This window comes from Lathyrus oleraceus, chromosome 2 (genome assembly GCF_024323335.1).
Source record: "Lathyrus oleraceus cultivar Zhongwan6 chromosome 2, CAAS_Psat_ZW6_1.0, whole genome shotgun sequence".
In the NCBI taxonomy this organism is placed as follows: Eukaryota; Viridiplantae; Streptophyta; class Magnoliopsida; order Fabales; family Fabaceae; genus Lathyrus; species Lathyrus oleraceus.
Genome location: NC_066580.1, coordinates 321,327,995 through 321,338,300, shown reverse-complemented (window position 1 = coordinate 321,338,300; position 10,306 = coordinate 321,327,995). Strand labels below are relative to the sequence as shown.

The following is a 10,306-nucleotide window of genomic DNA, read 5'->3' as shown; positions in this document are numbered from 1 at the left end:
ATTCGGATCAGAAGATAGCTCAAAAGCAGCCCAATGATAAATTAAGAGACAAACATATGAAAGTTAGGTGCATTGAGTCAAAAGATCCAATTACAAACACATATACACTTTTAAATCTAGCAGGAGATACAGACTTGAATGCATCACCACCATTGAGCTGAACCATTGCTGTTGACAGTTTTTTCTCCAGAATGCTCAACTAGATCTACTGTCATAGAACTTTCGTTGCAAACAGATTGATTCAATAAATTTACATCACATTCAGTGTTCTCTTCTGGTTCCACCACAGACACTTGTTGTTTGTTGACTGCCAGACTCGTGCCTTCTCCGCACATGCTGCCTGACTCTTTGGGAAATCGAGCAGCAAGTGACATGAATGCCACAGTTCAGACACGCAACCACCCTCTACCAAAGCCCGAAGCAACACGGAAACCTGCATTTTCACAACAGAAGCAAAAAATCAATGGCAGCAAACTATCCTGCACTTCCATTCATCCACACACCAGTCAGTAGCGGCAAGGGTGCAGGGGTATTGGCATCACATCCAAATAACGGCGCTAGGTCCCTAACGTTTATGGTCCAATCAATCATGTGGCATAACAACCCCTTTTGTGACCTAGGGCCAGGATGAACTTGCAGATGGCCCTGGAATAGACATTGGTTCAAAGCAAAATCAAAACATAGATTGAACCATAAAACAGGAATAGCAACACGCTTCAATACCTGCAGTCCACACAACACGTTGCCAAGCCAGTTGCCTTGTCGTGCCTTGCTGCAATGCCGGACCTGCACAAGCTCAAAACCAGAAACAAGAACAAATTCAGTACATATTATGATTAAAAAAAACACGATGCAAACGGCAGAAATGGTTCCTCAGGAAGATGAATTAATGGGATGTGAGGTGGAGTCTTATGAATAAATGTATGAGACACAGAGGGATCCCTCATTATAGAAGGAGCTTGTGGTTATGGAGATCTTCACAAAGCTAGCTACGAAAAGCGCCGTGTCGGATTAAGCACAACTTTGTTCAACAGAGGGACTGCGTGTGGGGTTTGCTACGAGATCAGATGTGTTGACCATAGCTTGAGGACAACATTTTGAGTTTGTCACAACCTGCATTTTTTTGAAATCGCCAAAACACAAGCCAATATTATTCCGTCTCAGTGAAGTGTGAAAGAAGTGGTGGGATGAAGTTCTTCATTTCTATCAAGTTCTAATTACTAATGTGGGGCAAGAAAGGGAGATGTTTGCTGTGAAAATGAAGGGATCTAGAACAGGATGATTACCAACGGCAAGGAATTGGAGAATGAATTGGCATTGCAATGTCAACCTACAACATCAGCCTTTGCCCTTTGAGGTAACCAACAGCATTGGAAAAACCCTCGCATCTTACAAGGTAGCACCATCAAACCTGCAATTTGGACAAACATTTTAGGGAAAACAACCATCCACATCTTGCAGCCAACAGGAAATCAAAGTCCGCAAATGCTTATAATCAGAATTCTAGACCTGCTACTGTACCTGAGAAGAACTAGTTTTGTTTTGGAACTTTGGGAGTCAATTTTGGAGTTGATGCAACAAACTATGTTAGTGGCCCAGATAGTGAGAAGAATTCCAATTCCACGCCACTTTTTGAAACTTCTCAGAATGTTGAAGAAACTGTGGCAGCTCCAAGAATCAATTAACCATCCTTCAGATTTTGAAATCAAACCAAGCCAATTTCACTGCAGTAACAACATCATTAGCCAACAGTAAATTTCAAAATATCAGAAAATTCCCAAATTGGGGTAGAAACAAAATTCAGGGAAGAAAGTGGAAGTTAAGATTACCTTTTTTCGAACCATACACCAAAAAGACCACTCCAATTTCTGAGCACAGAAAGGCCTTGGCAGAGACCTCTTTTGATCCCCAAACCCTAACTGCAGAGCATAAATAGAGAGAAAGAGGAATCAGATAGGGGCAGCCGAAAAACCCTAGGACTCATTGGAGGCGGCGAAGAGAATATTAAAACCCTAACGAAATCAAGAAGGAGAAGGAGGAGGCAACCTAGCCTTGGCGCTATTTTTCCGCAAAGAAGACATGAGATTCCATTTGAATGCCGTCGGAGAATCAAACGCGCCGGAGTTGAGAGGACCCAACATCACCGTCGATCTCTTCGTGGAAAGGTAAGCCTAAAACTTAGTTCTGGTCTGGTCTTTGTTCTCTATTCCTTTCAACTTAAGCTTCATCATCGTCTTTCCTTGATGTACTATCTTTGGATGTTGCTGTGCATTTACCTTCATTTTTTTTAACTCTTTCATTTTTCCTGTGTGGTCATTTGCCTACTTGAGGAATGGTTATATGTGGGTTGTGATGTTTTGTTTCATCTCCTCTTGTTAAAAAAAGAGAATAGTAATATACGTCTTTAATATTGTTTAAAGCACTTAAAGACTTGCGTTGGGAATGGATACCCGTGCTTCAACAGCTGTTTGACCTGTCTTTTCCTTTATGTTGGCTTCTCATTGAAATTTGCCAGCTGATGATTAATGCTAGCAGCATCCCTTTGATTACTGCCCAACAGCCACGCGGCTAGGGCGTGTTTGGTACTCCCGGTGCCACCTCATCTCGGGCCAAGCTGGAGCGGGTCTCACCCGACCCGAACCTAAATAGTCCAAAGGATTTGTTGAATGTTCATCCGGCCCAAGTACTTGTGGCCCACCACCCACCTTTAGTTAGCCCTTTTTTTTTTCGGTTCTTCTTTATGTGATAGGGTCACTGTTAAAGTGACAGTCGACCATCGGTGGTCCAGTGGAGGAGAAGTGGTCTCACCTCCCTTTGGGTAGTGGGTTCGACACCCATATATAGTATTTTACTTCTTTTAACTTTCTTTTTTTTTATGTTTATGTGTCATTATATTTCCTCTTATACTTATAGTTTTTTTTTATTATTATTTAATAACACAAATCTGTTTTTTTCTTTTAATTTCATCATTTATTCAAAACCATTTTTAAACTATAAAAATTATACAATTCTCGATTCAGTCGAGCCCTTTTTCACACCCTTGTAAGTCGATCGCTTTTTAAGCATCGCCGTCAACCTCACATAGCTTACTCTTGGGCTTTCTTACAATGGACATGTCCCTTGCACTTACACTCATACATTGTTTAATGCTTCATTATTTCATTCTTTGATTATTTGATTCGATTATATACTTGTTTATATCTTACTTGTTTGATTAACTGTGGCCTACTTGTATGGTGTATGAGGCATGTATTATTATTGTTTATTTGCCATGACAACCCCCATTCATAACAAATGTACCCCTCTCCCTTGAAATGTATAAAATTTACTCTTTCATTCTTTATTCACCTGTTAATACAAGAATTAAAATGAACATTCGATAACCATTTCAAAACAAGATCAAAACCTCGATCCAACGTCGAGTAATCATTTTTCAAAACCTAACAGAACCAGCACGTATTCATCCACCCCTTTTGTAAGTCGACTGCTTCATGCATCGCCATCAACCTTGTAAGTCGACTGCTTTATGCATCGCCATCAACTTTGTAAGTCGATTGCTTCATGCATCGCCATCTACCCTTATCCCTAACACTTCTCCTTGCTCCATTCGTCGATTCTTGTTCCGATTAGGTAGCACCCATTAGATAGAACCCTTTGCATGATAACATAGGTAGGATTCCCATATCCTTTTGTATGATAACATAAGTAGGATTCCCATATCTTTTTGTATGATAACATAGGTAGGAGTCCCATATTCTTTGCATGCTAACATTAGGTAGATGTCCCCATTTGTAAATCCTAAACACTTAAGTACACCTTGCATGACAACTCTAGGGCAGAGCTTCCCCATTTCTTTTAGACCTTTCCGAGCGTCTCCGATCTTGTGGCATGTAGTCCGTTCTATTGCAAAGAGGTAACTGCCTAAGACTCGATTCAGCGAGCTGCGACACCTACTGCTAGGGCGTGAAGACATTGCCCACTCTCTTTTGACACAACTGGTGTCCTCCTTTTCTAAGTCCATGTTCAGATGGCAACCCCTATGTAGGGGAACTACATCGCCCTGATCCTTGTTCCAGACGAGGTATGTAGGCAGGTGGTCGTGCGAGACCACTCCGGGCACTTTTTTTCCTTTTTTGTGTGTGTTTGTTTGACAATTGCTAGGCTCGAGTTCCCGACTCCTTGGCAATTTGTTGTTTGTTGTTCTTGTTGTGTGCTTGGAAGCTGATGTAAGTCCATCGAGTGGCATTCGGGTTCTAGTGTGGGTTTGTTGGGTTCGGATGCTGATGTAAGTCCAGTGATTGGCAGTCGGGCTCCACGTTTGCCCTTTTGTGTGTGTTTTGGTTCGGATGCTGATGTAAGTCCAGTGATTGGCAGTCGGGCTCCATGTTTGCCACCTTTTTGTGTGTAGGTGCCATGTTCAGATGGCAATCCCTATGTAGCCGAACTACGGCAACTCTGATTCTCATGTTCAGATGAGATACGTAGGCACAAGATGCGATGTCTTGCCGAGTTTGACTAACAACTAACAACTAATCCTTGTTTTCTTTCGCCCTCGTTGCGATCGAGATTTTCCTTTTCTCTTGCCCTAGTTGCAATCGAGACCCTTAATCCCGTAGTTAGCCGAACTACGGCAGCTCTGATTCTCATTCCCGATGAGATACGTAGGCATAAGACGCGATGTCTTAGCGAGCACACTTATCCTTAACCCCTAGGTAGCCGAGCTACGAAGACTCTGATTCTCATATTCAGATGAGATACGTATGCAGTGGATGCGACATCCGTGCGAGTCATTTTCTTTGACCCTTTCTTTTAGTAAATAGTACATTAGATAAACATACACCCTTTAGACAAGAAACAACAAGAGTGGATCCCGTAGAGTACTACGGATGCGTAGGGGTGCTAATACCTTCCCTTCGCATAACCGACTCCCGAACCCAAGATTTGGTTGCGAGACCTTGTCTTTTCCTTTCCTTTCTCCAGGTTTACTTTGAGCGTTTCCTTTCCCCCCTTTGGGATGAATAACGCACGGTGGCGACTCTTCTGTCATTTTCTTTCTCGCCGGTTGTTTTTTCGCACCACCGTATTTTTCGGGTTGCGACAGCTGGCGACTCTGCTGGGGATACGATTTCCCTAAGCGAGTCCCTCCTAGCTTTTGTAGGTTTCTTGTTTATTGGGTGTTTATTCTTTTGTACAGTTATTTATTTTCAGCATTTACCTGTTTTACCTTATTGCATTCATGTACATATGTTTGCTGTATCTGCTGTCGTTTATCTGTTTGTTGGGGTGGGGTGTTCTATGAGAGGTAAGCCCATTACCCAGGCTTGAGTGTACACACAGATTTTAGAGTGGATGTTCATGAGGCTTGCGTGGCATGTTGCTACGTTAAGTCGTTCGTGAAGAACCACACCCAGACGAGGTTTCTCTTGGATATATTATGTCCTACGGATGTTCCGTAACGACATGATGTTCCTTTAGAAATCGTCGACTCTGGTGACCATTTCCTGAGAACTCAGTCGAGGCCTCTCCTCCGAGACGTGATTATGTCAGCTCTGGTGGGCGCATTCTCGCTGCTCAATCCGAGGACCCCGAGACTGGGAACTTGCTTTAGGATATCCTGTTGAGGGGAGTCAGCAGAGGTCTTTTATCCCGTAATAATGCCAAACCTTCAATGGTAAACGTATTATTCTCGACTGAAGGGCTGAAGCTGACAAACTTCTGTTCTTAGAACCTACCAGTGAGGGGAGGGTTTGATCTCTACAGATACGGTTTCTGCTAGTGGTGCTGTGATGGTGACTTTGGTTCAGCCAAATTTATGGACGTTTATTTCTGGGACGCCGGAGTTCTGTCCGTGGTTTATCAGCGGGTTCCGTTTATTTCGGATCCCTGGGCTGAATCTGTGGGTGCTCACTCAGATGGTGACTCAGTTCTCCAGACATGGGTTCAGATGCCAGTTGATCAAATTGACTTTGGGTTTCAGATGGTTGTGATCAGAGTTCAAGCCGAAGCTTCGGATCCTGTGTGCCGAGATGCACAGCCTGCCAGTCTTGGCTCCATCATTTGCATCATAGCATGTTTATTTTCCAAAAAAATAATAATGCATGAAAAAAGTTAACTCGCATGTGCATATCCTTTTCAGGATCATTCATGATAAAATAGCATCCGCATCATATGCATATCATGCACATATCATCCTTGCATTGCAGACATGCTTGGGAGAGACTTCTCACTCTGGGTTTTGACTGAGACTGGATTGTTGATCATCGTCCGCACCGCAACCAGATGGAATCATCAGAGGAGTATGGATCAAGTCCAAGCTGAGTTGGCTGAGATGAGGGCAAACATGGCCCAGTTCATGACCATGATGCAAGGAGTTGTTCAGGGGCAAGAGGAGCTGCGTGCCTTAGCCCAAAGACAGGACATGGCTCAGTTCATGAGCATGATGCAAGGGGTTGTTCAGGGGCAAGAGGAGCTGCGTGCCTTAGCCCAGAGACAGGAAGCTGTGACTCTGCCGCCCAGTCGTGCTTCATCAGAGGGGGTCCTTGTCAATGATCAAATTACTGCTGTCACTATTCCCGTCAACAACTATGCCGTGGGTGAAGATTTAAGAGGTATTATAATCAGTGGACAGCCCCTTGCTACAGAGACTGTTAATGTCAGAGCAACTCTTGCTCCGGTTCGCCATCCTGGCTCTTCAAATCCTTCAAGTTCTAAAAAGCCATCCTCTGGGGCACCCAGAAGGGGAGAGGGTGAAATAAACGTTGTGCACCGTCGGAGGAGCGTGAACAAAGGACAGTATCGGTAAGTTGCTGCTGTGACTATTCCAGCCACTCAAACTCAACAACAGAGAAGACCAACTCAGCAATATCAGCATCAACAACATCGTCCTCAGCAGCAGGCTTACTGGCCTCCCAATGGTAATCAAGCCAGTACGAGTAATGAGAGGAAGAAGATCATTTTTGATCTGATCCCTATGTCCTATGCAGAGCTGTATCCCTCTTTGATAGAGCGGAACTTGATTACTCCCAGAGACCCGCCGGCTATACCCGTCAACCCTCGGTGGTGGTATAGGCCTGAACAGCATTGCGTGTATCATTCGGGTGCTCCTGGTCATGATGTGGATAGTTGTTTCCAGCTGAAGATGAAGGTTCAAGACCTTGTGAGGTCAGGGATTCTGAGCTTTGAAGACTTAGGTCCCCGTGTTAATCAAGCTTGAAGACGGCAAGTCCCGGGTTGGCGATGGTTGTTCTTCTGAGGTCTTCAACGAAGAGGTTTGTTCAAAAGCAGAAGTTGCTGATGCAAAGGATACTGACAGTTGTTATCCCTGGTGGGATCTATCACAAATGGGTCACTGTGGGCGTTCCTACAGTTGTTCAGAAGTCAGAGTAATAATCACTTTGTTTAAAAACCCTTCTCCCATGTCAAAAGGAGAAGTGATGACATTGTTGGCAACATTTTGTGCAATGATATTTTCATTCAAATAAATGCATGTTAAACATTTGTTTTTTCCAATTGTTTTCCTTTTTCACTTTTTGCATGAAATTGGTGATCACAAAAAACCCTAAAAACAGGAATAAAAACAATCTTTTCATTTGCATAACGATTGTCTTGTTTGATTTCCAAAAAGCTTTTCATATCAAAATCATTATGCAGGTTGTTTCTTAAACCCATTGAACACAATGATCTGACGTCATCTCCCAATTGTGAATTCCCTGTATTCGAAGCGGAAGAAGATGATGTTGAAGGGATTCCTGACGAGATTTCCCGACTTCTTGAGCAAGAAAAGAAGATCACTCAGCTGTATCTCGAGAATCAGCAGAACAGCCAACTGGGGCATAAAAGAAAAAGAAAAAAGAAAATACAAAGAAAGAAGAGGGTGCAAAATCAAAAGAAATCAAAATCAAAAGAAAGAAAGAAAGAAACAAAAGAAAAAATAGCACCCTCAAAGTCCCAAGTTGACTGATGCTGAATCCGATCGAAAAGAAGAGATTAACTGCCATGTGTCATGGTCAGTCATATCAGCAGAGAGTGAAAAAGCATTCAACAAGAAGGTCAAGCCTCGTGTGTTCCGAGAAGGTGACCTTGTGCTCAAGAAAGTCTTGTCTTTCGTGCCCGATTCCAGGGGCAAGTGAACTCCAAGCTATGAACGTCCATATGTTGTCAAGAGAGCCTTTTCAGGCGGTGCTCTGACACTTACAACAATGGATGGAGAAGTTCACTCATCCTGTGAATTCCGATGCAGTCAAGAAATACTTCGCCTAAAAGAAAAAGCAAAACAGCTCGCTAAGTCGAACACCCCAAAGGGCGACTTAGGCAAAAAAGGAGCGTCTCGGTGGATTGAAAACCCGAAAGGGCGATCCAGGCAAAAGTTAGAGACATTGAAAAAAGAATTTGCATCCCGCTAGATTGATCACCTCACACTGGGGCAATCTAGGCAAAAATTAGGGATTTGGCAAGTAACTGCATCTTGACAAGACCGTGTTCTATATCTGTCATCCGTCAGGAATCCTCGATGCGTCGGCGATTGAAGCTCTGAATACATCGAAATTCAGAATGGTAGAGTAAGGGTCATTATGTTCAATGTAGCCCTCTCCAATATATATCACCGATTTCAAACTTGTACAGATCTATGGAGTCTCGCCCTTTGCAGACTACCATTCCATTACATCAATTTGAGCTTTTATCCAATTATTTGCACTCTTCTTTGTTTCAACTCAACAAACGTTTTGCATGTTTTAATTGATAAAGTATCATTGTTTTTCAAAATAAATAAATTTTTCAAAAAAATTGTTCTCAAACAAAGTGAACATTCACAATGATGGAAGGATACTTAGGAGACCCACAGTGCTCTCCCAAGGGCGGTATGATTACCAACAGGTAAGACAATTGTTCGTATCTCGAGCATGACTGTATCTTTTCCCTATAGAACCTCTCATGGTTTCTCCTCAGCGAGATTGCCCAGTGTAGTGTTGGTTGAAGTTGTTCATCTTCATGTCCCCGGCAGTGCAGTTTTTTCTTCCAAGTCCCTATTAGCACCTATAGTGGGGCATCCCCAGTAGAGTGCTGTTTGAGCCCTATTGTGGGGGATCCCTAGCAAGTTTGCTGTTTGGAAGCTTTTTGTGGGGCAGTCCTAGGCAGAGCATTTATTGAAGACTTCAACTTTCCTCTCTCCAGCAGAGCAGTCTTCCTCCCTCCCCCAGCATGGGTGCTATTCTTGGAAGATTCAGTATTTGGTGGATTGACATCCAGCACTCCATCATGTCATCAGATAGATCCCCAACGGAGTTGTTAGCATGAGGAGCTTTATTAAGGCCTATCTATCTTCATCAGAAATCTGGTTGCTTCTGAGTATCTCTGATTTCCAGCACGAGTTGTTGTGGCGCGTCCGCCAGTATGTTGAACTCTTTTCTCCGGTTATGACTGACGATCCCTCCGGAAACCTCTGGTGGCCTTCCTCCCCAGCAGGATGGTGTTGCTCCCTGATATCCCAGTCTCTAGTGGATTTTCTCGTCTCTCTGGTGACTTTGGTTTTCCCTCCGGAAGAGTGGTACCGGATGGTTGATTCCCGGACTTGTGTGTTGAGCACGTCTGTTTGTCAGCATTCATCATACATTTTTAGGTATCATGCATACATGCATAATCATAGCATTCAGATACTCATGATGCAGCTGTTGCCGTGTATCTGTTGATGGTTGTCTCCTGCTATTTGTTGATACAGATCTCTCCAGTAGATCCTCCCTAACAGATTTGAGATCAGTGTCTCCTCAGCGAGCCTGAAGGTTACTGCCTTCCTAGTAGGGTTTGTGTTGATGGTTTTCCCTCAGTGAGATCCCCAAGCGGATCGGGTTCGGAGAAAATCATCCCCAGTAGAGATAAGAATGGGTTGCCTCCCCTAGTAGGGCAATCTCCAAGCAGTTCGGGTTCGATGGAGTGCATCCCCAGCAAGGTTTGTCTTTCCCCAGCAGGATGGAAGTTGACATGGTTATAGGATCCTCAGCATAGTTCCTGGAGTTCCCCGGTGTTGTCTCTGGAGGAGACGTGTGTTTATGCATTCATCATTTAGATAAGCATAGCATATTGCATCATTAGTGCATAGCATTTCCATGATCATGGGGCATTGTGTAAAACAAAAAAAAACTCATGCATCAACATTGCAAACATGTCTATTAGCCCTAGGCCGTGGTGACCAGCCGAGATTGGGTTGTTGGAAAGAGTTTAGCATCGCGCCATTGGATCGGCTTCAGAATTGGGTTCATCAGCATGGTTGAGAAGTTGTTGTTTTCCCAACAAGTGACTCCTTAGTTAAGTG

General features: G+C 43.5%; 1 pseudogene; it reads left to right on the top strand.

The window, feature by feature from the left end:
• The first annotated feature begins 777 nt into the window (after window positions 1–777).
• LOC127123055 (expansin-A16-like) lies at window positions 778–1,495 on the top strand (annotated as a pseudogene).
• Window positions 1,496–10,306: the final 8,811 nt, after the last annotated feature.